The following is a 26,430-nucleotide window of genomic DNA, read 5'->3' on the forward strand; positions in this document are numbered from 1 at the left end:
TTTACTTCTTTTCCAATTTGGATTCCTTTTATTTTTTTTCTTCTCTGATTGCTCTGGCTCAGACTTCCAAAATTATGTTGAATAAAAGTAGTGAGAGTGGACATCCTTGTCTTGTTCCTGATCTTAGAGGAAATACTTTCAGCTTTTCACTGTTGAGTATGATGTTAGCTGTGGGTTTGTCATATATAATCTTTATTATGTTATGTTATAATAAAGGTACTTTCCCTATATGCCCACTTTCTGGAGAGTTTTTATCATAAATGGGTGTTGAATATATACTGTTCATCTCTGTTTGTTTGTTCTTTAAATCTTCTAGCTCTTTATTAAACTTTTCTTGTATCCTTTCAGGCTGTGCCTCCATTCCTTTTCCAAGAAATTCTTTTGCATGTAGCTGTCCAGTTTTCCCAGCACCACTTATTGAAGAGGCTGCCTTTTCTCCACTATATATTCTTACCTCCTTTGTCAATAGATTAATTGACCATAGGTGAGTGGGTTTAATTCTGGGCTTTCTATCCTGTTCCATTGATCTACATTTCTGTTTTTCTGCCAGTACCATACTGTCTTGATGACTGTAGCTTTGTAATATAGTCTGAAGTCAGGGAGCCTGATTCTCCAGCTCTGTTTTTCTTTCTCAAGATTGCTTTGGCTATTTGGGGTCTTTTGTGTTTCCCTATAAATTAAAAAATTTTTTGTTCCAGTCCTGTGAAAAATGCCATTGGTAATTTAATAGGGATTGCATTAAATATGTAGATTGCCTTGGGTAGTATAGTCATTTTGACAATATTCATTCTTCCAATCCAAGAACATGGTATGTTTTTCCATCTGTTTGTGTCATTTTTGATTTCTTTTTTTTTTAATTAATTAATTTATTTTTGACTGTGTTGGGTCTTTGTTGCTGTGCACAGGCTTTCCCTAGTTGCAGCGAGCAGGGGCTACTCTTCATTGTGGTGCATGGGTTTCTCATTGTGGTGGCTTTTCTTGCTGCAGAGCACAGGCTCTAGGCACGTGGGCTTCAGTAGTTGTGGCACACAAGCTCAGTAGTTGTGGCTTGTGGGCTTAGTTGCTCCATGGACTGTGGGATCTTCCCAGACCAGGGATCGAACCCATGTTCCCTGCATTGGCCACCGCACCACCAGGGAAGTCCTCATCTTCAATTTCTTTCATCAGCGTCTTATAGTTTTCAGAGTACAGGCCTTTTGCCTCCTTAGGTACATTTATATCTAGGTATTTTATTCTTTTTGATGTGATGGTAAATGGGATTATTTCCTTAATTTCTCTTTCTGATGTTTCACTGTTAGTGTATAGAAATGCAACAGATTTCTGTGTATTAAGTTTGTATTCTGCAAATTTACCGAATTTATTCATGAGCTCTAGTAGTTTTCTGGTAGCATCTTTAGGATTTTCTATGTATAATATCATGTCATCTGCAAACCAAGTTGGCTTTACTTCTTTTCCAATTTGGATTCCTTTTATTTTTTTTCTTCTCTGATTGCTCTGGCTCAGACTTCCAAAATTATGTTGAATAAAAGTAGTGAGAGTGGACATCCTTGTCTTGTTCCTGATCTTAGAGGAAATACTTTCAGCTTTTCACTGTTGAGTATGATGTTAGCTGTGGGTTTGTCATATATAATCTTTATTATGTTATGTTATAATAAAGGTACTTTCCCTATATGCCCACTTTCTGGAGAGTTTTTATCATAAATGGGTGTTGAATATATACTGTTCATCTCTGTTTGTTTGTTCTTTAAATCTTCTAGCTCTTTATTAAACTTTTCTTGTATCCTTTCAGGCTGTGCCTCCATTCCTTTTCCAAGATCTTGGATCATCTTTACTAACATTACTCTGAATTCTTTTTCAGGTAGATTGCATATCTCTACTTCACTTAGCTGTTCTTCTGAGGTTTTATCTTATTCCTTCATCAGGAACATCTTTCTCTGCCATCTCATTTTGTCTAACTTTCTCTGTGGTCTCTGTTCCTCAGGCTGCAGGAATGTAGTTCCTTTTTCTTTTGGTGTCTGCCCCCTGGTGAGTGGCACTGGTCTAGAAGGTGTGCAGGCTTCCTGGTGGAAGGAACTGGTGCCTGCCCACTGGTGAGTGGAGCTGGGTCTTATCCCTTTGGTGGGGAGGGCTGTGTCAAGGGGTGTGTTTAGAGCTGGCAGTGGGTTCAGAATGACTTTGGGCAGCCTGTCTGCTGATGGGTGGGGCTGTGTTCCCACCCTGTTGGTTGTTTGGCCTGAGCATCCCAGTACTGGAGCCTGCAGACTGTTGCATGGGGCCAGATCTCATGCCAAAATGGTGTCCTCCAGGAGAGCTCACACCAATGAATATTCCCTGGGGCCACTACCACCAGTGCCCTCACCCCCACAGTGAGCCATGACCACTGCCCATCTGCCAGAAGACCCTCCAAGAAATGCAGATAGGTCTGGCCCAGGCTTCTATGGAGTCACTGCTTTGCCCTGGGTCTCAATGCATGTGAAACCTTGTGTGTGACCTCCAAGAGTGGAGTCTCTGTTCCCCCCAGTTCTGTGGAGCTCCTGCATTCAAGCTCCACTGGCCTTCAACATCAGATGTTTTGGAGGCTCCTCCACCTGATACCAGACCCCCAGGGTGAGGAGCATAATGTGGGGCTCACAACTCTCACTCCTGTGGGAGAACCTCTACAATATAATTATTTTCTAGTTTGTGGGTCACCCATCTGGCAGTTATGGGATTTGATTATATTGCAAAATCACTCCTCCTATCATCTCGTTGTGGCTTATTTGTCTTTGGGTGTAGAATATCTTTTTCGGTAGGTTCAAGTCTTTTTTGTTGATGGTTGTTCAGCAGTTAGTTGTGAATTTGTTTTTTTCATGAGAGGAGATGAGCTCAATTTCTTCTGCTCTGCCATCTTGTCTCTTGCCCCTCTCAATCATATGGTTTTTATTCTTCAATTTGTTAATGTGGTATATCACATTGATTGGTTTGTGGATACTGAACCATCCTTGCATCCCTGGGATAAATTCCACTTGAGTATGGTAAATTATCCTTTTAGTGTACTGTTGGATTCAATTTGCTAAGATTTTGTTGAGGTTTTTGCATCTATGTTCATCAGTGATATTGGCCTGTAATTTTCTTTTTGTGTGATATCTTTGTCTAGTTTTGGTATCAGAGTGATGCTGGCCTCATCAAATGAGTACAGAAGCATTTTTTCCTCTGCAATTTTTTGGAATAGTTTGAGAAGGATAGGTGTCAACTCTTCTCTAAATGTTTGGTAGAATTCACCTCTAAAGCCATTTGGTGGCTGGACTTTTGTTTGTTGGGAGTTTTGCCAGTATTTTCTTTAATACACAGCTATTTCTGTAAATATTTCATGCATGCTTGAAAAAAATTTCTACATATCAACTTAAGATTGTGGTTGCTTCTGGGAAAAGAGAGAGTGTTTTAGGATCAGGGACTGGGAAAATGGCCTTCAATTTTATAAATGTTTTATTTATTAAAAAGCAAAATAAAGAGGAATAATGTGTTCATTTTGAGTGGTGGGAATGTATATTATTCTTGTACTTTTGGGTCTTTTAGAAACAAATCCAAATTTTAATTAAAAACTGTTAGTGCCCACCCAGAGCCCAGATCATGGTTTCAAATACATTCTCCAGTTAAAGGAACCAGGGCTTCTTGGAAAAATGGCTGATTCTAGTGTTTGGGCAGGAAATATACAAGGTAAGCCTGCTGTGTCTTCTTGTTCCAGAAAGTAAGGAAGTGCTCAAAAGACAAACAACTGGGGATATATCAAATAAACACAGGAGCCAACTGAAGGAGTTCCTGATGGTCAAAGCAGAACAATTTGAGTAACAAAATAAATAAAGTATTATTGGATAATAACTCAAAGTATAAAATAAATATCCATGACTCTATACTGATATAAATAAATGATTGAATACATAAATAAATGTACATAAATCTTTCACACAAAAGAATTCCAAATAATTTCTGTAGATACTCTGTCCTCAAGGAGGTGGAGCATAACTCTTTACCCCTTAAATACAGGCTGGACATACAAGCATACCTTGTTTTATTGTGCTTCACTTTATTGTCTTCACAGATATTGCCTATTTTTAAAAATTGAAAGTTTGTGGCAATCCTGTGCTAAGTGAGTCTATTAGTAACATTTTTCCAATAGCATTTCATCACTTTGTGTCTCTATGTCAGATTCTGGTAATTCTTACAATATTTCAATATTTTTCATTATATTATATTTGTTATTGTTATCTGTGATTATGATCTTTGATGTTACTATTGTAATGTTTTGGGGCACCATGAACTGCTTCCACATAAGATGGCAAACTTAATTGATAAATGTTGTGCATATTCTGATTGCTGCACCAACCAGCCATTCCCCTGTCTTTCTCCTTCTCCTTGGGCTTCACTATTCCCTGAGATGCAAGAATATTGAAATTAGGTCTGTTAATAACCGTACCATGGCCTCTAAGTGTTCAAGTGAAAGGAAGAGTCACACATCTCTCACTTTAAATCAAAAGCTAGAAATAATTAAGCTTAGTGAGGAAGGACTGTTGAAATCAAGGTAGACCAAAAGCTAAGCCTCTTGCGTCAAACAGTTAGCTGAATTCTGAATGCAAAGAAAAAGCTCTTGAAGGAAATTAAAAGTGCTACTCCAGTGAACACACACATAAAAAGAAAGTAAAACAGTCTCACTGCTGATATGGAGAAAGTTTTAGTGATCTGGATAGAAGATCAAACCAGCCACAATACTCCCTTAAGCCAAAGCCTAATCCAGAGGAAGGTCCTAACTCTCCTCAATTCTATGAAGGCTGAGACAGGTGAGGAAACTGCAGAAGAAAAATTTGAAGCTAGCAGGGGTTGGTTCATGAGGTTTAAGGAAAGAAGCCATCTCTATAACATCAAAGTGCAAAATTCAGCAAGTGCTGACGTAGAAGCTGCAAAGAGTTATCCAAAAGATCTAGCTAAGATAATTCATGAATGTGGCACCTCTAAGCAGGTTTTCAATGTAGACAAAACAGTCTTCTACTGGAAGAAGATGTCACCTAAGACTTTTACAGCTAGAGAGGAGAAGTCATTGCTTGGTGTCAAAGTTTCAAATGACAAGCTGACTCTCTTGTTAGGGGTCAATGCAGCTGGTGACCTTAAGTTGAAGCCAGTGCTCATTTACCATTCAGAAAATCCTAGGTCCCATAAGAATTAGGCTAAATCTACTCTACCTGTGCTCTATAAATGGAACAACAAAGTCTGATGACAGCACATCTGTTTACAACATGGTTTACTGACTCTTTTAAGCTCACTGTTGAGAACTTCTGCTAGAAAAAAGTATTCCTTTGAATATATTACTGCTCATTGTCAATGCACCTGGTCACCCAAGAGGTCTGATGGAGATGTACAATGGGATTCACATTGTTTCCATACCTGCTAAGACAATATCCATCCTGCAGTCCATGGGTCAAGGAGTCATTCCAACGTTAAAGTCTTATTATTTAAGAAATACATTAGTAAGGCTACAGCCGCCATAGATGATTCCTCTAGTGGATTTCAAAGTCAACTGAAAACCTTTTGGAAAGGATTCACCATTCTAGATGCTACTGAGAACATTCATGATTAACAGGATTTTGGAAGAAGTTGATTCCAACTTTCATGGACAACTTTGAGGGGTTGAAGACTTCAGTGGAGTAAGTAACTGAAAATATGGTGAAAACAGCAAGAGAACTAGAATTAGAAGTGAAGTCTGAGTCTGTGACTAAATTGCTTCAATCTCATAAAATTTGAACAGATGAGGAGTTGCAAAGAAAGTGGTTTCTTGGGATGGAATCAACTCCTGGTGAAGATGCTGTGAAGACTGTTGAAATGACAAAAATGGATTTAATAAACTTAGTTGATAAAGCAGTGGTAGGGCTTGAGAGGACTGACTCCAATTTTGAAAGAAGTTCTTCTGTGGGTAAAATGCCATCAAACAGCCACAGAGAAATTGTTCATGGAAGAAAGGGCCAATCGATGCACCAAACTTTGTTGTTGTCTTATTTTAAGAAATTGCCACAGCCACCCCAATTTTTAGCAACCACCACCCTGATCAGTCGGCAGCCATCAACATCGAGGCAAGACCCTTCATCAGGAAAACACCTAATGAGGGATATACCAGAAAATATCCAGTATTCCTCAAAACTCTCAAGATCAAAAACAAGGAAAATCTGGGAAGCTGTCACAGTCAAGAGGTACCTGAGGAGACATGATTACTAAATGCAATGTGGTATCAAGAATGGGATCCTAGGATAGAAAAAGGACATTAAGTTAAAACTAGGGAAATCTAGGACGGATATGGGAAGATGACAGAGAAGTAAGACATGGAGATCACCTTCTTCCCTACAGATATATTAAAAATACGTCTACATGTGGAACAACTCCTTCAGAACACCTACTGAATGCTAAGAAGACCTCAGACCTCCAAAAAGGCAGGAAAAATGTGGCTTATTTGTCTTTGGGTGTAGAATATCTTTTTCGGTAGGTTCAAGTCTTTTTTGTTGATGGTTGTTCAGCAGTTAGTTGTGAATTTGTTTTTTTCATGAGAGGAGATGAGCTCAATTTCTTCTGCTCTGCCATCTTGTCTCTTGCCCCTCTCAATCATATGGTTTTTATTCTTCAATTTGTTAATGTGGTATATCACATTGATTGGTTTGTGGATACTGAACCATCCTTGCATCCCTGGGATAAATTCCACTTGAGTATGGTAAATTATCCTTTTAGTGTACTGTTGGATTCAATTTGCTAAGATTTTGTTGAGGTTTTTGCATCTATGTTCATCAGTGATATTGGCCTGTAATTTTCTTTTTGTGTGATATCTTTGTCTAGTTTTGGTATCAGAGTGATGCTGGCCTCATCAAATGAGTACAGAAGCATTTTTTCCTCTGCAATTTTTTGGAATAGTTTGAGAAGGATAGGTGTCAACTCTTCTCTAAATGTTTGGTAGAATTCACCTCTAAAGCCATTTGGTGGCTGGACTTTTGTTTGTTGGGAGTTTTGCCAGTATTTTCTTTAATACACAGCTATTTCTGTAAATATTTCATGCATGCTTGAAAAAAATTTCTACATATCAACTTAAGATTGTGGTTGCTTCTGGGAAAAGAGAGAGTGTTTTAGGATCAGGGACTGGGAAAATGGCCTTCAATTTTATAAATGTTTTATTTATTAAAAAGCAAAATAAAGAGGAATAATGTGTTCATTTTGAGTGGTGGGAATGTATATTATTCTTGTACTTTTGGGTCTTTTAGAAACAAATCCAAATTTTAATTAAAAACTGTTAGTGCCCACCCAGAGCCCAGATCATGGTTTCAAATACATTCTCCAGTTAAAGGAACCAGGGCTTCTTGGAAAAATGGCTGATTCTAGTGTTTGGGCAGGAAATATACAAGGTAAGCCTGCTGTGTCTTCTTGTTCCAGAAAGTAAGGAAGTGCTCAAAAGACAAACAACTGGGGATATATCAAATAAACACAGGAGCCAACTGAAGGAGTTCCTGATGGTCAAAGCAGAACAATTTGAGTAACAAAATAAATAAAGTATTATTGGATAATAACTCAAAGTATAAAATAAATATCCATGACTCTATACTGATATAAATAAATGATTGAATACATAAATAAATGTACATAAATCTTTCACACAAAAGAATTCCAAATAATTTCTGTAGATACTCTGTCCTCAAGGAGGTGGAGCATAACTCTTTACCCCTTAAATACAGGCTGGACATACAAGCATACCTTGTTTTATTGTGCTTCACTTTATTGTCTTCACAGATATTGCCTATTTTTAAAAATTGAAAGTTTGTGGCAATCCTGTGCTAAGTGAGTCTATTAGTAACATTTTTCCAATAGCATTTCATCACTTTGTGTCTCTATGTCAGATTCTGGTAATTCTTACAATATTTCAATATTTTTCATTATATTATATTTGTTATTGTTATCTGTGATTATGATCTTTGATGTTACTATTGTAATGTTTTGGGGCACCATGAACTGCTTCCACATAAGATGGCAAACTTAATTGATAAATGTTGTGCATATTCTGATTGCTGCACCAACCAGCCATTCCCCTGTCTTTCTCCTTCTCCTTGGGCTTCACTATTCCCTGAGATGCAAGAATATTGAAATTAGGTCTGTTAATAACCGTACCATGGCCTCTAAGTGTTCAAGTGAAAGGAAGAGTCACACATCTCTCACTTTAAATCAAAAGCTAGAAATAATTAAGCTTAGTGAGGAAGGACTGTTGAAATCAAGGTAGACCAAAAGCTAAGCCTCTTGCGTCAAACAGTTAGCTGAATTCTGAATGCAAAGAAAAAGCTCTTGAAGGAAATTAAAAGTGCTACTCCAGTGAACACACACATAAAAAGAAAGTAAAACAGTCTCACTGCTGATATGGAGAAAGTTTTAGTGATCTGGATAGAAGATCAAACCAGCCACAATACTCCCTTAAGCCAAAGCCTAATCCAGAGGAAGGTCCTAACTCTCCTCAATTCTATGAAGGCTGAGACAGGTGAGGAAACTGCAGAAGAAAAATTTGAAGCTAGCAGGGGTTGGTTCATGAGGTTTAAGGAAAGAAGCCATCTCTATAACATCAAAGTGCAAAATTCAGCAAGTGCTGACGTAGAAGCTGCAAAGAGTTATCCAAAAGATCTAGCTAAGATAATTCATGAATGTGGCACCTCTAAGCAGGTTTTCAATGTAGACAAAACAGTCTTCTACTGGAAGAAGATGTCACCTAAGACTTTTACAGCTAGAGAGGAGAAGTCATTGCTTGGTGTCAAAGTTTCAAATGACAAGCTGACTCTCTTGTTAGGGGTCAATGCAGCTGGTGACCTTAAGTTGAAGCCAGTGCTCATTTACCATTCAGAAAATCCTAGGTCCCATAAGAATTAGGCTAAATCTACTCTACCTGTGCTCTATAAATGGAACAACAAAGTCTGATGACAGCACATCTGTTTACAACATGGTTTACTGACTCTTTTAAGCTCACTGTTGAGAACTTCTGCTAGAAAAAAGTATTCCTTTGAATATATTACTGCTCATTGTCAATGCACCTGGTCACCCAAGAGGTCTGATGGAGATGTACAATGGGATTCACATTGTTTCCATACCTGCTAAGACAATATCCATCCTGCAGTCCATGGGTCAAGGAGTCATTCCAACGTTAAAGTCTTATTATTTAAGAAATACATTAGTAAGGCTACAGCCGCCATAGATGATTCCTCTAGTGGATTTCAAAGTCAACTGAAAACCTTTTGGAAAGGATTCACCATTCTAGATGCTACTGAGAACATTCATGATTAACAGGATTTTGGAAGAAGTTGATTCCAACTTTCATGGACAACTTTGAGGGGTTGAAGACTTCAGTGGAGTAAGTAACTGAAAATATGGTGAAAACAGCAAGAGAACTAGAATTAGAAGTGAAGTCTGAGTCTGTGACTAAATTGCTTCAATCTCATAAAATTTGAACAGATGAGGAGTTGCAAAGAAAGTGGTTTCTTGGGATGGAATCAACTCCTGGTGAAGATGCTGTGAAGACTGTTGAAATGACAAAAATGGATTTAATAAACTTAGTTGATAAAGCAGTGGTAGGGCTTGAGAGGACTGACTCCAATTTTGAAAGAAGTTCTTCTGTGGGTAAAATGCCATCAAACAGCCACAGAGAAATTGTTCATGGAAGAAAGGGCCAATCGATGCACCAAACTTTGTTGTTGTCTTATTTTAAGAAATTGCCACAGCCACCCCAATTTTTAGCAACCACCACCCTGATCAGTCGGCAGCCATCAACACCGAGGCAAGACCCTTCATCAGGAAAACACCTAATGAGGGATATACCAGAAAATATCCAGTATTCCTCAAAACTCTCAAGATCAAAAACAAGGAAAATCTGGGAAGCTGTCACAGTCAAGAGGTACCTGAGGAGACATGATTACTAAATGCAATGTGGTATCAAGAATGGGATCCTAGGATAGAAAAAGGACATTAAGTTAAAACTAGGGAAATCTAGGACGGATATGGGAAGATGACAGAGAAGTAAGACATGGAGATCACCTTCTTCCCTACAGATATATTAAAAATACGTCTACATGTGGAACAACTCCTTCAGAACACCTACTGAATGCTAAGAAGACCTCAGACCTCCAAAAAGGCAGGAAAATCTCCATGTAACTGGGTAGGACAAAAGAAAAAAAGAGAGAGAAAAAGGAATTGGGATGGGACCTGCACCTCTGGGAGGGAGCTGTGAAGGAGGAAAAGTTTCCGCACTCTGGGAAGCCCCCTCACTGGCAGGGATGGGGGGAGCTTTGGAGCCTCAGAGAAAAGTGCAGCAACAGGGGTACAGAGGGCAAAGCAGAGAGAATCCTGTCCAGAGGATCAGTGCTGACCAGCACTCCCCAGCCTGAGATGCTTGTTTGCACACCAGGGCGGGTGGGGGCTGGGTGCTGAGGCTCGGGCTTTAGAGGTCAGACCCCAGGGAGAGGACTGGGATTGGCTGCATTAAGACAGCCTGAGGCGGCTAGTGCGCCACAGCTGAGGGAGTCTGGGGAGAAGCCTGGGCCTACCAGAGAGTAAGTGACCATTGTTGTGGGGTGCTCAAATAGAAGGAGGGGCCCGCCATAGGAATGTCTTTCTCTGTGTGCTCACAGACAGCAGGGCACAGCCTAAATGAGCTCCAGGTGGGTGCAAGCCGTGGCTGCTACCTTGGACCCAAGAGGTGGGCGCGACGGCTACCACTGCCACCACTGCCACCAAGCAACCTGAGACCAAGCACATGTCACTGCCAACACCTTCCTGGGAGCCCCTGCAGCCCTCTATTGCCAAGGGTCCTGCAATCTGCGGCCAACTTCCCTAGGAGAGTGCACGGCATGCCTCAGGCTCTTGTAACTTCCTGCCAGCCTCTGCCACTGCAGGCACTCCCCTCAGAACCCAATTGTGACTGTAATCCCTCCTTCTCCCTGGCCTGAGTGAGCAAGTGAACCCAAATCAGCTGCTGCTTTCTCGCCCTCTTGCCTGGGGGGAGAACAGATGCCTGAAGGTGGCCCACATACCAAAACCACATGCTTTGGTTTTGGTGGGGCCAAAACCAAAGCTGAACTCCAGGGGTGGTGTGACCAAAGAAGAGGAAGGGAAATCTCTCTGTGCAGCCACAGGGGCATTTGATTAAATCCCTGCAATCAGCTTGGTAAACCCTGCATCTGTGGAATATCTGAAAAGATGAGCTTTCCCACAATTGAGGCTGTGGACTTTGGGGGCAAGTACACACAGGAGTTGGGCCAGGTCAGAGTCTGAGCTGGCCCCACAGTGCCCACAGCAGGTCTAGAGACCTACCTAGAGTTTGCTTTCTGCTTTTGATTTGTTTTTGGTTTTTTATTTTTGTTACTTTAGTTTTTAGTGTTTGTTTTCATTTTTGGGTTCATTTATTTGTTCAGTTGCTCTCTTCTTTTTTGTTTTCTCTTGTTTGTGTGTGTATCTGTTTTTGCTTTTACCATTAGTCTTGGGGTTTTTGTTTGTTCGTTTTTTTTTTTTTTTTTTTCCTTTCCTTCTGTGCCGTGTGGCTTGCAGGGTTTTGCTGCTCTGGACAAGGTTTGGGCCTGAGTCTCTGAGGTGGGAGAGCCAAGTCCAGGATGTTGGACCAACAGAGAACTCCCAGTCCTGGGGAATATTAATCAGCAAGAGCTCTCCTAGAGGTCCCCATCTCAACATCAAGACCCGGCTCCACCCAATGCCCAGCAAACTCCAGTGCTGGAGACCTCACAGCAAACAACTAGCAAGACAGGAACACAACTCCACCCATTAGCAGAAAGGCTGCCTAAAGTCATACTAAGCTCACAAACACGACAAAACACACCACCAGACATGGCCCTGCCCATCAGAGGGACAAGATCCAGCTCCACTCACCAGAACACAGGCACCAGTCCCCCGCTCCAGGAAGCCTACACAAGCCACTGGACCAAGCTCACCCACTGGGGACAGACACCAGAAGAGGAACTACGATCCTGCAGCCTGCAGAAAGGAGACCCCAAACACAGTAAGTTAAACAAAATGAGAAGACAAGAGAAATATGCTGCAGATGAAGGAGCAAAGTAAAAAACCATAAGCCCAAACAAATGATGAGGAAATAGCAGTCTACCTGAGTAATGATAGTAAAGGTGATCGAAAATCTCAGAAAGAGAAGGGAGAAAATAGAAGAAACATTTAACAAGGACCTAGAAGAACTAAAGAACAAACAAACAGTGATGAACAACACAGTAACTGAAATTAAAAATACACTAGAAGGAATCAATAGCAGAATAACTGAGGCAGAAGAATGGATAAGTGAGCTGCAAGACAGAATGGTGGAAATAACTGCTGCAGAGCAGAATAAAGAATGAAAAGAATTGAGAACAGTCTCAGAGACCTCTGGGACAACATTAAACTCATGAACGTTCAAATTATAGGGGTCCCAGAAGAAGAAGAGAAAGACAAAGGGTCTGAGAAAATATTTGAAGAGATAATAGTTGAAAACTTCCCTAACATGGGAAAGGAAATAGTCAATCAAGTTCAGGAAGTGCAGAGAGTCCCATATAGGATAAAACCAAGGAGAAACATTCTGAAACACATGTTAATCAAACAATCAAAAATTAAATACAAAGAAAAAATATTAAAAGCAGCAAGGGAAAGCAACAAATAACATACCAGGGAATCCCCATAAGGTTATCAGCTGATTTTTCAGCAGAAACTCTGCAGGCCAGAGGGAGTGGCAGGATACATTTAAAGTGATGAAAGGGAAAAACCTACAACTAAGATTACTCTACCCAGCAAGGATCTCATTCAGATTCAACAGAGAAATCAAAAGCTTACAGACAAGCAAAAGCTAAGAGAACTCAGCACCACCAAACTAGCTCTATGAGAAATGCTAAAGGAATTTCTCTAAGTGGAAAACACAAGAGAAGAAAAAGACCTACAAAAACAAATCCAAAAAATTAAGAAAATTGTAATAGGAACATACATATTGATAATTACCTTAAATATAAATGGATTAAATGTTCCAACCAAAAGGCACAGACTGGCTGAATGGATACAAAAACAAGAACCATATATATGCTGTCCACAAGAGACCCACTTCAGACCTAGGGACACATACAGACTGAAAGTGAGAGGATGGAAAATGATATTCCATGCAAACGTAAATCAAAAGAAAGCTGGAGTAGCAATACTCATATCAGATAAAATAGACGTTAAGATAAAGGCTGTTACAAGAGACAATGAAGGACACTACATAATGATTAAGGGATCAATCCAAGAAGATATAACAATTATAAATATATGTGCACCCAACATAGGAGCACCTCAATACATAAGGCAAATGTTAACAGTTATAAAAGGAGATATCGACAGTAACACAACAATAGCAGGGGACTTTAACACCTCATTTACACCAATGGACAGATCATCCAGACAGAAAATCAATAAGGAAACACAAGCTTTAAATGACACAATAAACCAGATAGATTTAATTGATATTTATAAGACATTCCATCTGAAAACAGAAGAATACACTTTCTTCTCAAGTACACATGTAATATTCTTCAGGATAGAGCACATCTTGGGTCACAAATCAAGCTTTGGTAAAGTTAAGAAATAGGAAATTGTACCAAGCATCTTTTCCGACCACAATGCTATGAGATTAGAAATGAATTGCAGGGGAAAAAAAACTGTAAAAAACACAAACACATGGAGGCTAAACAATGTGCAACTAAATAACCTAGAGATCACTGAAGAAATCAAAGAAGAAATCAAAAAATACCTAGAGACAAATGACAACTAAAACACAACACAAAACCTATGGGATGCAGCAAAAGCAGCCCTAAGAGAGAAGTTTAAAGCAATACAATCCTACCTCAAGAAACAAGAAAAATCTCAAATAAACAATCTAACCCTACACTTAAAACAACTAGAGAAAGAAGAAGAAGAACAACAACAAAACCCCCAAATTTAGTAGAAGGAAAGAAATCATAAAGATCAGAGCAGAAATAAATGAAATAGAAAAAAGAAAACAACAGCAAAAATCAATAAAACTAAAATCTGGTTCTTTGAAGAGATAAACAAAATTGATAAACCTTTAGCCAGACTTATTAAGAAAAAGATGAAGAGGACTCAGATCAAGAAAGTTAGAAATGAAAATAGAGAACTTACAATGGACAACACAGAAATACATAGCATCATAAGAGACTACTACAAGCAACAATATGCCAATAAAATGGACAACCTGGAAGAAATGGACAAATTCTTAGAAAGGTATAATCTTCCAAGAATGAACCAGGAAGAAATAGTAAATATGAACAGACCAATCATAAGTAAGGAAATTGAAACAGTGATTAAAAATCTTCCCACAAACAAAAGTCCAGGACCATATGGCTTCACAGGTGTATTCTAACAAACATTTAGAGAAGAGCTGACACCCATCCTTCTCAAACTATTCCAAAAAATTGCAGAGGAAAAAATGATTCTGCACTCATTCGATGAGGCCAGCATCACCCTGAAACCAAAAGATATCACAAAAAAAGAAAAGTACAGAGCAGTATCACTGATGAATATAGACACAAAAATCCTCAACAAAATACTAGCAAACAGAATCCAGCAAAACAGTAAAAGGATAATACACCATGATCAAGTGGGATTTATCCCAGGGATGCAAGGATTCTTCAATATATGCAAATCAATCAATGTGATACACCACATTAACAAACTGAAGAATAAAAACCATGTGATCATCTCAATAGATGCAGGAAAAGTTTTTGACAAAATTCAACACCCATTTATGATAAAAAAAACTCTCCAGAAAGTGGGCATAGAGGGACACTACTTCAACATAATAAAGGCCATATATGATAGACCCACAGCAAACATCATTCTCAATGGTGAAAAACTGACAGCATTTCCTCTAAGATCAGGAAGAAGACAAGGAGGTCCACTCTCGCCACTATTGCTCAACACAGTTTTGGAAGTCTTAGCCATGGCAATCAGAGGAGAAAAAGTAAGAAAAGGAATACAAATTGGAAAAGAAGAAGTGAAACTGTCACTGTTTGCAGATGACATGATACTATACATAGAAAATCCTAAAGATGACACCAGAAAAATACTAGAACTAATCAATGAATTTGGTAAAGTTGCAGGATGCAAAATTAATGCACGGAAATCTTTTGCATTCCTATAAACTAACAATGAAAGATCAGAAAGAGAAATTAAGGAAATATTCCCATTCACCATTGCAACAAAAGGAATGAAATACCCAGGAATAAACCTACCCAAGGAGGTAAAAGACTTGTACTCAGAAATTATAAAACACTGATGAAAGAAATCAAAGATGACATAAACAGATGGAGAGATATACCATGTTCTTGGATTGGAAGAATCAATATTGTGAAACTAACTATACTACCTAAAGCAATCTATAGATTCAGTGCAATTCCTATCAAATTACCAATGGCATTTTTCCCAGAACTAGAACAAAAATTCTTAAAATGTGTTTGGAGACACAAAAGACCCTGAATAGCCAAAGCAATCTTGAGAAAAAAGCAGAGTTGGAGGAATCAGGCTCCCTGACTTCAGACTATACTACAAATCAAGACAATATGGTACTGGCACCAAAACATAAATATAGATCAATGGAACAGGATAGAAAGCCCAGAGATAAACCCATGCACCTATGGTCATCTAGTCTATGACAAAGGAGACAAGAATATACAATGGAGAAAAGACTGTCTCTTCAATAAATTGTGTGGGGAAAACTGGACAGCTAGAGGTAAAAGAATGAAATTAGAACACTCCCTAACACCACACACAAAAATAAACTCAAAATGAATTAAAGACCTAGATGTAAGACCAGACACTATAAAACTCTTAGAGGAAAACATAGGCAAAAGAGTCTTTGACATAAATCACAGCAAGATCTTTTTTGACCCACCTTCTAGAGTAATGGAAATAAAAGCAAAAATAAATGGGACCTAATGAAACTTGAAAGCTTTTGTACAGCAAAGGAAACCATAAACAAGATGAAAAGACAACCCTCAGAATGGGAGAAAATATTTGCAAATGAATCAATGGACAAAGGATTAATCTCCAAAATATATAAACAGCTCATGCAGCTCAATATCAAAAAACAAACAACCCAATCCAAAAATGAGTGAAGACCTAAATAGGCATTTCTCCAAAGAAGACATGCAGCTGGCCAAGAGGCACATGAAAAGATGGTCAACGTCACTAAGTTTTAGAGAAATGAATATCAAAACTACACTAAGGTATCACCTTCCACTCATCAGAATGGCGTCATCAAAAAATCTACAAACAGTAAATGCTGGAGTGGGTGTAGAGAAAAGGGAACCCTCTTGCACTGCTGGTGGGAATGTAAATTGATACAACCACTATGGAGAACAGTATGGAGGTTCCTTAAAAAAATAAAAATAGATTTACCCTATGACACAGAAATCCCACTACTGGGCATATACCCAGAGAAAACCATAATTCAAAAAGACACATACACCCCAATGTTCATTGCAGCACTATTTACAACAGCCTGGTCATGGAAGCAACCTCAATGCCCATCGACAGATGAATGGATAAAGAAGATGTGGTACATATATACAATGGAATATTACTCAGCCCTAAAAAGGAATGAAATTGGGTCATTTGTAGAGATGTGGATGGACCTAGAGACTGTCATACAGAGTGAAATGTCAGAAAGGGAAAAACAAATATCGTATATTAACGCATATATGTAGAATCTAGAAAAATGGTAACTGTCTGCAAGGCAGAAATAGAGACGCAAATGTAGAGAACAAACATATGGGCACCAAGAGAGAACGGGGGGTGGAATGAATTGGGAGATTGGGATCGACATATATACACTAAAACGTATAAAATAGATAACTAATGAGAACTTGCTGTATACCACAGGGAACTCCATTTCTCTGTACAGTAGAAACTAATACAACATTGTAAAACAATTATACCCCAATTTTAAAAAAATAGGGAAATCTGAATAAGCATAGATTTTAGTTAAAAATTTGGTATCAATATCAGTCCATTAATTGTGACAAATGTATCATATTAATGTAAGATGTTAACAATAGAGGAGACTGTGTGCTAATATAAGGAAACTTTCTGTAGTATCTTTGTAATGTTTCTATAAACCTAAAATTATTCTAAAATTAAAAAAAATTATTACAATGTGTAAGTGCCTACTATGCTCTAGACATAGAGTTAGGCACTAGGGATACAGGGTGAACAAGAGGGGCATGAATTCCATCCTCCAGACCCAAGAGTCTTGAGGAAGACAAAGAAGAAGATGATACACAAATACAAATAGGTACTTAACCACAATATTACAAGTGGAAATAGGTGCTGTGACAGTGAATGTGAGAGATGTTTACCTTAGATGTAGGGTTCTGGGGGTTCCCCAAATAGCACATGCAAATTCCTAGAAGCAAGAAAATATATGATGTATAGAGGGGAAAACACTCAATATGACCTAGTGTGGTGCTCAAAGAGGAACAGGTAAAAACAGGGATGACAAAATACGGAAGGGCAAGAAGGGGTCAGATCATCAAAGGCTTTATGCAATATTAAAGAACTTTGAACCTTATCCCATGAGCAGTGAAGAACTATTGAAAATTATAGACTTGGATGTGACATAATCAAAGTTCTAGTTTTAAAAGTGTAATCTCACTGTAGTATAGAGAATAAATTAGATTGTGGTGAAATTATAGGTAGGGGCATCATTTATAAGGTTACAGTCATCTAGGCAAACATAATAATGGCAGAATAAAGCAAAAGACAGAGACAGAATGTTTTGGATTGGCGAGATATATAGAAGACAAAATCAATAGGACTTTTGTTGATTGATTGGGGGCTTAGTTAATGAAGGAAAAGGAAGAGTCAAACATTATGCCCATGTTTATGGCTAGCAGCTAGGTAGACAGTGTAATCTTTCACTAAGATATGGAATTCTGGAGATACAGATTTGGGGGTCTAGGTGTATTTGGGGATCTTTGGTTCATTTTGAATTTTCAGGGTAAGTGGGAGTGTGGATATATAATACATGGATCTGAAGATCAGGAGAGAAATCCCAGTTGGAGACAAAGATTTGGGCTTCCTCAGCATATAGATGGTAATTAAAACCATAGCCCAGATGAAATACTAAATAAACAGCATATGCAACATTTGTTGGTCATAACAATATTTTTTTGTCATTAGGATAATATTAAATTAGAACTATAATACTACTGAGGCAAAAAAGTAATGGAATACATTTCAGAAAGATTTTATCAAAATTAAAAAAAAATTATCCTTAAATAGTTTAATTTCAGTTAGCTATAAAACTGGTTTACCTAAAAAAACTCATTCATAATGATGTGGAATAAATGAAGTATTATAATACTTCAGCTTCCAGTCCTGTACATAGGGGTTCTTGAGTCTGTCCATTAAAACAAAACAAAACAAAAAAAATTTCTCGAATGTTTATGTGCTCAGCACTGTTCTGGTAATGTAACATAGTTTAATATGGCAAAGGATCTTTACTATTTAAGGGAAATTTGGGCAAATTGGCAGAGAGTGTGTATGGTAGTTAAAAGCACAAGTTTTGGAGACAGAGAATTCATGTCTGAGGCACTACCAATAGCCAAATGGCTTTAGACAAGTTGCTTAATCTCTCTGGGGTTCAGTTTTCTTCTCCTTAGATGGGGAGAGAAATCAAAACTACCTCGTATGACTGTTCTAAGGATTGAATGAACCAAAGCATGTAAGGTGCTTAGCATAGTTAGATGTATATAATATGCAATCAATGAGTTGCTACTCACTTCTGGTATTATTATTTTCTCATTCTTATTATATTGTCCTCTAAAGCAAAAGATCATTTTGTCAAGTCAAGAATCACTTAGGAGACTGTTTAGATAAATTCTGGTAAATTGTGACCTGAACTGGGACACCAACAGTGGTGATGAAGAAGGTAGAATCAATTGGAATTGCTGATTGGGTGGGACAGGTGAAGGGAACTAATAATTAGTTCTAATTATCTGTCTCCCAAACAGGAAACAAAGACAACAATTAGTTCTAATTATTTGCCCCCAAAGAGGAAACACCAAAAATGGCTTTGGGTGGTAGAAGAAAGCCTTTTGCAAATGCTATTTAACTCACTGTTCTTTGGGTACTCATTAACTAACTTCTCTAAATGTTTTCCATAGAAAAGCAAAAAGAATTACTGCTTATTTTATTTTTAAATCTAGCTTTGTTTTAAAGGAGGCACACTTGTTAATGTCCTAATTACAGTTAACTAGAAAATCTATATAAAAGACAGGAACAAATCATAGTTGGTGTGCAATGTACGATACCCTGAGCCACTATTGATAAGAAATGACCTTTGAACAGTTTTTCCAGAGTGGCGCTGAGTTAATCTACTCCTTTGTAGCCAAAACAGCATTTCTCAAGTGGTTGGTCAAGACCTAAACTCAGGAAGAATTTGAGTTTACTTTTTGTTTGCACAGTCCTCTAATAAAACGGTAGCCCTGATAGACTTCTCAAGTATTTTACACACCAGCCTGTTTTATGCACCAGACTTTAACTTGATGAAGTATGTTACTTGTCTTGTTTATATCTGTCTCACTAATTGAAAAACACTGATATATATTAACTTTTTGTTTAATTCAGACTTATTGAGGTATTATTTACATAAAGTTCACCCATTTTTGGTCAGACATTAGCTCCAAAGCCACCTGTTTCACAGCACACAAGGAGAACACGGAAACAGCTCTGGGTGCTATCCCTTCCCTGTAACTTCGTTTCTAAAGAGGTTTTAAACCCAGGGTGGATATCAGAATTACCTGCTATATTTTAAATCTCTCCTATTGTTCTGAAATTATGTATTTCATGTTTCTTTTCCCTCTGGACTACATACTCCTCCAGGGCATCAGGGAAGCCGCAGGGCCTCATACAGTGCCTGGTACATTCAGTGCTCAATACATATTTATTGAAATGAACTCTGCATCTTTCTCGAGAAATTCACTTCTTTAACAGCACTGTTCAATAACAGCACTAATAAAAACAAAAAATCTCCCCATTGGAAGAAAAAAAACCCTGTTTTTTTTTTAAACCAAAGTAAAGGATATAATCATAATCCTGGTTCCCTGACCCTTTCCCCTTATCTGCAGTAATTCCTCTCCATGTGTACAGGGATATTGTCCTGCCCTATTCTTAAGGGAAGGATCAAATGATTGTGCTCTGGAGATCGACTGACACTTCAGTGTTGTGTGCGGGGTTACGTGACCCTTGCGGCACAGGGAATGGTCTGTTGCTTCTGAAAATTCATCCTCTTACCTGGCATCGAGGAACTTGCCCTGCTTCCTATGAGCAAGAAGCCACCAAGGCTCTTTGTAAAGTACCACAGGGTGACCCCACCTCTTAGAAACCAATCCATCTATTGAGCACTGCAGGGAATGAGAGACTCAACTACAGGGAAAAGAATTCCCTTCTTTAAGATCTGAATCCCTATATGAGACTGAAAAGGCTATTCTGTGGGCCAAAAAGTTCGTTCGGGATTTTCCGAACGAACTTTTTGCCCAATACAATACTTTCTATGTAGTCCTTCAAATTCTAACTGACTGCATGCCCTGTAACAACCAAAATGCTTATGGACTCATAATGCTTATACATAAATAAAAGACAATCCACAAGGCAAATACTGTTCCATTGTTATAATTTGCCTAATTTGAAATGATAATGTTTTTTAAATGTTGTATACATTTAAAAATAAAATTTAATTAAAAAAATTTAGCCTCAGCTTAAGATGTTGTGAATAACAGCCAATATTTTCAAAGTGCTTACCATATGCCAGGCAATATTCTTTTTTTGTTTGTTTGTTTATTTCCAGTTTACCATCCTGGGCTGATGCATTTTTTTTAACATCTTTATTGGAGTATAATTGCTTTACAATGGTGTGTTAGTTTCTGCTTTATAACAAAGTGAATCAGCTATACATATACATATATCCCCATAACTCCTCCCTCTTGCATTTCCCTCCCACCCTCCCTATCCCACCCCTCTAGGTGGAGACAAAGCACCAAGCTGATCTCCCTGTGCCATGCGGCTGCTTCCCACTAGCTATCTATTTTACATTTGGTAGTGTATATATGTCTGTGCCACTCTCTCACTTCATCCCAGCTTACCCTTCCCATACCCTGTGTCCTCAAGTCCATTCTCTACATCTGCATCTTTATTCCTGTCCTGCCCCTAAGTTCTTCAGAAACTTTTTTTTTCTTTTTTTGATTCCATATATATGTGCTAGCATATGATATTTGTTTTTCTCTTTCTGACTTATTTCACTATGTATGGCAGACTCTAGGTCCATCCACCTCACTACAAATAACTCAATTTTGTTTCTTTTTACGGCTGAGTAATATTCCATTGTATATATGTGCCACATCTTCTTTATCCATTCATCTGTCGATGGACACTTAGGTTGCTTCCATGTCCTGGCAATTGTAAATACAGCTGCAATGAACATTGAGGTACATGACTCTTTTTGAATTATGTTTTTTTCATGATATATACCCAGTAGTGGGATTCCTGGGTCATATGGTAGTTCTATTTTTAGTTTTTTAAGCAACCTCTGTACTGTTCTACATAGTGGCTATATTAGTTTACATTCCCACCAACAGTGCAAGAGGGTTCCCTTTTCTCCACACCCTCTCCAGCATTTCTTGTTTGTAGATTTTTGATGATGGCCTTTCTGACTGGTGTGACGTGGTACATCATTTTATTTTGATTTGCATTTCTCTAATAATTAGTGATGTTGAGCATCCTTTCATGTGTTTGTTGTAAATCTGTATATCTTCTTTGGAGAAATGTCTATTTAGGTCTTCTGCCCATGTTTGGATTGGGCTCTTTGTTTTCTTGGTATTGAGCTGCATGAGCTGCTTGTAAATTTCGGAGATTAATCCTATGTCAGTTGTTTCATTTGCAAATATTTTCTCCCATTCTGAGGGTTGTCTTTTCTTCTTGTTTATCTTTTCCTTTGTTGTGCAAAAGCTTTTAAGGTTCATTAGTTCCCATTTATTTTTCTTTTTATTTTCATTTCTCTAGGAGATGAGTCAAAAAGGATCTTGCTGTGATTTATGTCATAGAGTGTTCTGCCTATGTTTTCCTCTAAGAGTTTTATAGTGTCTGGCCTTACATTCAGGTCTTTAATCAATTTTGAGTTTATTTTTGTGTATGGTGTTAGGGAGTATTCTAATTTCATTCCTTTACATGTAGCTGTTCAATTTTCCCAGCACCAGTTATTGAAGAGGCTATCTTTTCTCCATTGTATATTCTTGCCTCCTTTATCAAAGATAAGGTGACCATAAGTGTGTGGGTTTATCTCTGGGCTTTCTGTCCTGTTTTATTGATCTATACTTCTGGGTTTGTGCCCGTACTATACAGTCTTGATTACTGTAGCTTTGTAGTATAGTCTGAAGTCCAGGAGCCTGATTCCTCCAGCTCCATTTTTCTTTTTCAAGATTGCTTTGGCTATTTCGGGTCTTTTGTGTTTCCATACAAATTGTGAAATTTTTTGTTCTAGTTCTGTGAAAAATACCATTGGTAGTTTGATAGGGATTGCATTGAATCTGTAGATTATTTTCGGTAGTATAATCCTTTTTACAATGTTGATTCTTCCATCCAAGAACATGATATATCTTTCCATCTGATTGTAACATCTTTGATTTCCTTCAGCAGTTTCTATAGTTTTCTGCATACAAGTCTTTTGTCTCCTTCGGTAGGTTTATTCCTAGGTATTTTATTCTTTTTGTTGCAATGGTAAATGGGAGTGTTTCCTTAATTTCCTTTTCAGATTTTTCATCATTAGTGTATAGGAATGCAAGAGATTTTTGTGCATTAATTTTGTATCCTGCTACTTTACCAAATTCATTGATGAGCTCTAGTAGTTTTCTGGGAGCATATTTAGGATTCTCTATGTATAGTATCATGTCATCTGCAAACAGTGACAGTTTTACTTCTTCTTTCCTGAATTGGATTCCTTTTATTTCTTTTTTTTCTCTGATTGCAGCAGCTAAATCTTCCAAAACTATGTTGAATAACAGTGGTGAGAGTGGACAGCCCTGTGTTGTTCCTGATCTTAGAAGAAATGGTTTCAATTTCTTACCATTGAGAATGATGTTGGCTGTGGGTTTGTCATATATGACCTTTATTATGTTGAGGTAACTTTCCTCTATGCCTACTTTCTGGAAGGTTTTTATCACAAATGGGTGTTGAATTTTGTTGAAAGCTTTTTCTGCATCTATTGAGATGATCATATGGTTTTTATCCTTCAATTTGTTAATAAGGTGCATCACATTGATTGATTTGCATATATTGAAGAATCCTTGCAATCTGGGATAAACCCCACTTAAACATGGTGTATGATCCTTTTAATGTGCTGTTGGATTTTGTTTGCTAGTATTTTGTTGAGGATTTTTGCATCTATGTTCATCAGTGATATTGGCCTGTAGTTTTCCCTCTTTGTGACATCTTTGTCTCGTTCTGGTATCAGGGTGATGGTGGCCTCATAGAATGAGTTTGGGAGTGTTCCTCCCTCTGCTATATTTTGGAAGAGTTTGAGAAGGATAGGTGTTAGCTCTTCTCTAAATGTTTGATAGAATTCACCTGTGAAGCAATCTGGTCCTCGGCTTTTGTTTGTTGGAAAATTTTTAGTCACAGTCTCAATTTCAGTGTTTGTGATTGGTCTGTTTATATTTTCTATTTCTTCCTGGTTCAGTCTCAGAAGTTTGTGTTTTTCTAACAATTTGTCCATTTCTTCCAGGTTGTCCATTTTACAGGCATATAGTTACTTGTAGTAATCTCTAATGATCCTTTGTATTTCTGCAGTGTCAGTTGTTACTTCTCCTTTTTCATTTCTAATTCTATTGCTTTGAGTCTTCTCCTTTTCTTGATGAGTCTGGCTAATGGTTTATCAATTTTGCTTATGTTCTGAAAGAACCAGCTTTTAGTTTTTTTGATCTTTGCTATTGTTTCCTTCATTTCTTTTTCATTTATTTCTGATCTGATCTTTATGATTTCTTTCCTTTTGCTAACTTTGGGGTTTTTTTGTTCTTCTTTGTCTAATTGCTTTAGGTGTAAGGTTAGGTTGTTTTATTTAAGATGTTTCTTGTTCTTGGGGTAGGATTGTATTGCTATAAACTTCCCTCTTAGAACTGCTTTTGTTGCATCCCACAGGTTTTGGGTCGTTGTGTTTTCATTGTCATTTGTTTCTAGGTATTTTTTTGATTTCCTCTTTGATTTCTTCAGTGATCTCTTGGTTATTCAGTAGTGTATTGTTTAGCCTCCATGTGCTTCTATTTTTTACATATTTTTTCCTGTAATTGATATCTAGTCTCATAGCGCTGTGGTCAGAAAAGATACATGATACGATTTCAATTTTCTTAAATTTACCAAGGCTTGATTTGTGACCCAAGATATGATCTATCCAGGAGAATGTTCCATAAGCACTTGAGAAGAAAGTGTATTGTTGTTTTTGGATGGAATGTCATATAAATATCAATTAAGTCCGTCTTGTTTAATGTATCATTTAAAGCTTGTGTTCCCTTATTTATTTTCATTTTGGATGATCTATCCAGTGGTGGAAATGGGATGTTATAGTCCCCTAGTATGACTGTGTTACTGTCGATATCCCCTTTTATGGCTGTTAGCATTTGCCTTACGTATGGAGCTGCTCCTATGTTGGGTTCATAAACATTTACGACTGTTATATCTTCTTGGCTTGACCCTTTGATCATTATGTAGTGTCCTTCTTTGTCTCTTGTAATAGTCTTTATTTTAAAGTGTATTTTGTGTGATATGAAAATTGCTACTTCAGCTTTCTTTTGATTTCCATTTGCATGGAATATCTTTTTCCATCCCCTCACTTTCAGTCTGTATGTGTCTCTAGGTCTGAAGCAGCCCTGTTGTAAACAGCATATATATGTGTCCTTTTTTTGTATCCATTCAGCCTGTCTATATCTTTTGGTTGGAGCATTTAATCCATTTACATTTAAGGTAGTTATCAATACGTGTGTTCCTATTACCATTTTCTTAATTGTTTTAGGTTTGTTATTGTAGGTCTTTTCCTTCTCTTGCGTTTCTTGCCTAGCGAAGTTCCTTTAGCATTTGTTGTAAAGCTGGTTTGGTGGTGCTGAATTCTCTTACCTTTGCTTGTCTGTAAAGATTTTAATTTCTCCATCGACTCTGAATGAGATCCTTGCTGGGTAGAATAATTTTGGTTGTAGGTTCTTCCCTTTCATCAGTTTATATATGTCTTGCCACTCCCTTCAGGCTTGCAGAGTTTCTGCTGAAAGTTCAGCTGTTAACCTTATGGGGATTCCCTTGTATGCTATTTGTTGTTTTCCCTTGCCATTTTTAATATCTTTTCATGGTATTGAACTTTTGATAGTTTGACTAATATTTGTCTTGGTGTGTTTCTCCTTAGATTTATCTGGTATGGGACTCTCTGAGCTTCGTGGAGTTGATTGACTATTTCCTTTCCCATATTAGGGATGTTTTCAAGTATAATCTCTTCAAATATTTTCTCAGTCCCTTTCTTTTTTTCTTCTTCTTCTGGGACCCCTATAATTCTAATGTTGGTTCGTTTAATGTTGTCCCAGAGGTCTGAGACTGTCCTCAATTCTTTTCATTTTTTTTTTCTTTATTCTGCTCTGCAGTAGTTATTTCCATTATTTTATCTTCCCTGTCAGTTATCCGTTCTTCTGCTTCACTTATTCTGCTATTGATTCCATTTAGAGAATTTTTAGTTTCATTTATTGTGTTGTTTTTCATCATTGTTTTTTGGTCTTTAGTTCTTCTAAGTCTTTGTTAAATGTTTCTTGTATTTTCTCCATTCTATTTCCAAGATTTTGAATCATCTTTACTATCACTACTCTGAATTCTTTTCAGGTAGACTGCCTATTTCCTCTTCATTTGTTTGGTCTGGTGGGTTTTTACCTTGCTCCTTCATCTGCTGCATGTTTCTCTGTCTTCTCATTTTGCTTAACTTACTGTTTTTGTGGTCTCCTTTCTGCAGGCTGCAAGTTCGTAGTTCCCATTATATTTGGTGTCTGTCCCCTTTGGTTAAGTTTAGTTCAGTGGCTTGTATAGGCTTCCTGGTGGAGAGGACTGGTTCCTGTGTTCTGGTGGATGACACTGCATCTTATCTTTCTGGTGGGCAAGACCACGTCTGGTGGTGTGTTTTGGGGTGTCTGTGACCTTATTATGATTTTAGGCATCCTCTCTACTAATGGGTGGGGTTGTGTTCCTGTCTTGGCATAGGTTGTCCAGCACTGTAATTTGCTGGTCATTGAGTGGAGCTGGGTCTTAGCATTGAGATGTAGATCTCTGGGAGAGCTTTTGCCATTT

The 26,430-nt window shown here is 37.9% G+C and overlaps 1 protein-coding gene and 2 pseudogenes across 1 annotated transcript in view; 2 read left to right on the plus strand and 1 right to left on the minus strand.

Annotated features, from left to right (window-relative positions):
* ELMOD1 (ELMO domain containing 1) overlaps positions 1-26,430 on the minus strand; it is a 108,958-nt gene that overhangs the window by 66,045 nt on the left and 16,483 nt on the right. The window lies entirely within an intron of this gene.
* LOC112397617 (tigger transposable element-derived protein 1-like) lies at positions 4,455-6,240 on the plus strand (annotated as a pseudogene).
* Positions 8,168-9,953, plus strand: LOC112397618 (tigger transposable element-derived protein 1-like; annotated as a pseudogene).

This window comes from Neophocaena asiaeorientalis, unplaced genomic scaffold (genome assembly GCF_003031525.2).
Source record: "Neophocaena asiaeorientalis asiaeorientalis breed wild unplaced genomic scaffold, Neophocaena_asiaeorientalis_V1.1 scaffold389, whole genome shotgun sequence".
NCBI classification, from domain to species: domain Eukaryota; kingdom Metazoa; phylum Chordata; class Mammalia; order Artiodactyla; family Phocoenidae; genus Neophocaena; species Neophocaena asiaeorientalis.